The sequence below is a fragment of the Sinocyclocheilus rhinocerous genome, unplaced genomic scaffold (genome assembly GCF_001515625.1).
Source record: "Sinocyclocheilus rhinocerous isolate Xijiao unplaced genomic scaffold, SAMN03320098_v1.1 scaffold534, whole genome shotgun sequence".
Taxonomy (NCBI): domain Eukaryota; kingdom Metazoa; phylum Chordata; class Actinopteri; order Cypriniformes; family Cyprinidae; genus Sinocyclocheilus; species Sinocyclocheilus rhinocerous.
The window spans coordinates 2,392,055-2,395,363 of NW_015646352.1; the positions used below are offsets into that span (position 1 = coordinate 2,392,055).

General features: G+C 32.6%; 1 protein-coding gene across 1 annotated transcript in view; it reads left to right on the forward strand.

Moving 5' to 3' along the window:
- Positions 1-1,977: 1,977 nt before the first annotated feature.
- Positions 1,978-3,309, forward strand: part of LOC107707513 (anoctamin-10-like) — a 9,252-nt gene continuing 7,920 nt past the window's right edge. Inside the window, exon 1 of the mRNA XM_016511572.1 lies at positions 1,978-2,229. The gene's annotated coding sequence lies outside the window, so the exon portion shown is untranslated. The remainder of the gene's footprint in view (positions 2,230-3,309) is intronic.

Sequence of the window (3,309 nt, forward strand, 5' to 3'; positions counted from 1 at the left end):
CTGAGGAAATCTTGTGCTGTTTTTTTTATTTATTTATTTAAGAAAACGACAAAAGCAAGCAAACAAGACAGTGTGAAAGACTGTACACTATCATTCAAAGGTATGAAGTTTGTGTTTTTGATAGAAGTCTCTTATGCTCACCAATGGTGCATTTAATCTAAAATACAGTAAACACTAATATTGTAAATTATTACAAATTAAAATAACGTTTTTTATTTAAATATATTTTAAAATCTAATTTATTCCTGTGATGCAAAGCTGAATTTTCAGCAGTCATTACTTCAGTCTTCAGTGTCACATGATCCTTCAGAAATCATTTTAATATGCTGATTTGCTGCTCAAGAAGCTTTACTTATCAATGCTGAAAACAGCTGTGCTACATAATTTTTTTTTTAAATATATTTTTAATGATTAGAACACAAGAACAGTATTTATTAGATTTTTAAAAATAAACAAATATATAAAAATGTTTTTACTGTCATTTTTGCCCTTGCTCAACTAAAAGCATTAATTTCTTCAAAATGTAATTTTACTGACCCCAAACTTTTGAACAATAAATATTATTTATATGAGCAGCACACACAGTTTATGTACATAAAGGCATGCCTACGGTTTCTTTAGAGCAGTGATCGCGATCGACTGGTAACGTTAGATCTTTATCACTGTCCCAGTAGATCCCGAAAAAAAAACAGTAAAATAAGTACAAAAATGCATTACATTTATGGGGTTATATTAATGTATCACTGAAGGGAACTGTCTTGAGAAAAGTTTCGATGGCAATGGCATTTTCTTCTCCGTATAAAGCGCAACTCTGCTTTGTTTACAGCGGTAACCAAGGAAATGCTATATTGCGGTCGGTTCATAAACAGTGTTGCCAAGTCCGCGGTTTTCCCGCTGAATAGAGATACTTTAACACTGTTGCCGCGGGTTGTTGTTCATGTCCGCGGGTTGAAGCGAGCCCAATAACGTGATATTTAGTCCCTGGAATGTGAATTTTACTGGAAGATCCCCGCCGCAAAACGTGTATTTTACCCCCCGAATGCGATTTTTACAGGGGAACCCCCTCGAAACGCGATGGGCCTAAAAAGGTTGATGACCACTGCTTTAGAGGAACACAAGCTCTTCTGGTCATTTGCATTAATGTATTTATAAAGCCAACAATCCTGTTCATCCACCTTTATGTCTCCACCCACTCAATGGTTTTAATAGCAAAATAATAATAACGGAATGGAAACTGCCTGATAATTGACAAGTTAGCTTAGAAATGCACATTTACAGGATATCAATAGTATAATCATTTGTAGAATAAAAATGTAAATATGTGACTATTGCGTCATTTGGTGTCAGAAGTCTTTCTTTAAAAAAAAGAAAGCGAATTAATGTGAATGTTACAGTGAATATGCTAGTAGTGACTGGTGTTAATGACAACTAAAAAAAACTACAATGAAATAATAAATTACCACAAATTAATTTTAGTTTTGTTACATGGTGTATTTTTATATTTTACATGACTTATTTTAAAACATATTTATAATGTGTAATTATCTATAAATTATAATAATATATTTATAATACATTTTAATATTATATTACAAAAGTTTACACATTTATTATAAAAACATTTAAATAAGTTAAAAGCATTAATTTCTGCAGTTGTAAAAAAACCCTAAATGATTGAAATATTAACGCTAAAGCTAAATTGAAGCTAACAGTCATAGAGTGAAAACTGCATTAAACAAAGAACTAACAATAAGTTAGAAATAGAAACTAATTTACTTATTTTTAGTCCATTGCAAATGCTCACTCATAATACTCTGTGTTATATGCCATATGTTTATATTTAATGTCATATATGGCATATACTGTAATTGTAAAGTATCCTACATTAGCCATATGCTATTTTCAAAAACAAACATGGCAGGCAATAGGACCCAGATGTGCTCAGACTGCAGAAGAGCATCCACCATCCGAAAAAAATGAAAATGTCCTTCCACACCCTAAAGGCTGAGAGGAGAGACGTTCAGCTGCATTCCTCTTCTGTCCTAGTAAACCAGCGAATGGATTGGCTCTGAACAAGTGATTGTGGTGAAAAACCCATCTTAGAAGTGTGTCGTACAGTCTGACTGTGAGTTTTCACACTTCAATTTGTTTCAAACAGCACACTGGAGGGGGTGGGAACATCAACAAAACTCAAGCGCTCCGACAGAAGAAGGTCCCTGGCTTTGACAGGTAGCCTGCAGAACCGTTTCCTTTCCATCTACTGAATTTCTCTCTCGTTCTTTAACTCGCTCACTTCCTGTTTATGTTTATGTTTTAGTTTCACTCTCATTTGAGTTCAAAGGACAACTTTTGTCATTTTGAAAATGTAAACAAAGGCTGTAACCAGAGGGTGCGACCTTATTTAACAGCACTTTATGCATGCTGTTTTTCTCTCAAGTGCCTGCAGCTCTCTGCATTAGCTTGAATTATGTAGTTAAGTACTTGATGTTTGTGTGCACACTGTGAAAGGGTGTTTTGTTTGGTATGAGCTTGTCTATTGTCTTTCAAACAGCCAGATATCTGATAACTCACTCACGTGTTTGCATTTACCGGAGGTGATTTGAATGAACTGTTGATGTGTATTTTGTTTCCATTGGCCTCTTTATTTGCCTATTTTATACAGTTTTGACTTTAATCTTGCGGGTTAATTTTTATAGACACTCTTTATAGGCACTTTCCACGAATTGCTAAAGATGTTTTTTAAACAGCAGAGCCACAAATCTCTCTCTCTCCCTGTTTTTTTTAATGAAAACTATTACTGTATTAATAAACAGTAATAGTTCACTATGTTAATAATCTGGCATGAAAAGTAGTTCATGCAAATGTGGGTGATTTTGGCCTCAGCGGTGTTGACCTAACAATAAATTTTTTTTCACACTATTATATTAATATTCACTTATATATATATACACACATATATATATATATATATATACATTCACTATATATATATATATATATATATATATATACTCTACCGTTCGACTCAACCGAGCAGGGACACCGGCAAGGGACATAAGTATCGCTTTTGAATCATTCTGAATAAAAAGTTAAAAAGAAGAGCATTTATTTAAAATAGGAGCATTTATTTAAAATATACACTACCGTTCAAAAGTTTGGGGTCCGTACATTTTTATTCTTTCTTTTTTTGAAAGAAATTATTATATTGTTAAATTATTACATTTATATTGTTAGAAAAGATTTATATTTTGAATAAATGCTGTACTTTTTAACTTTTTATTCATCAAGGAATCCTGAAAAAAGTATCGC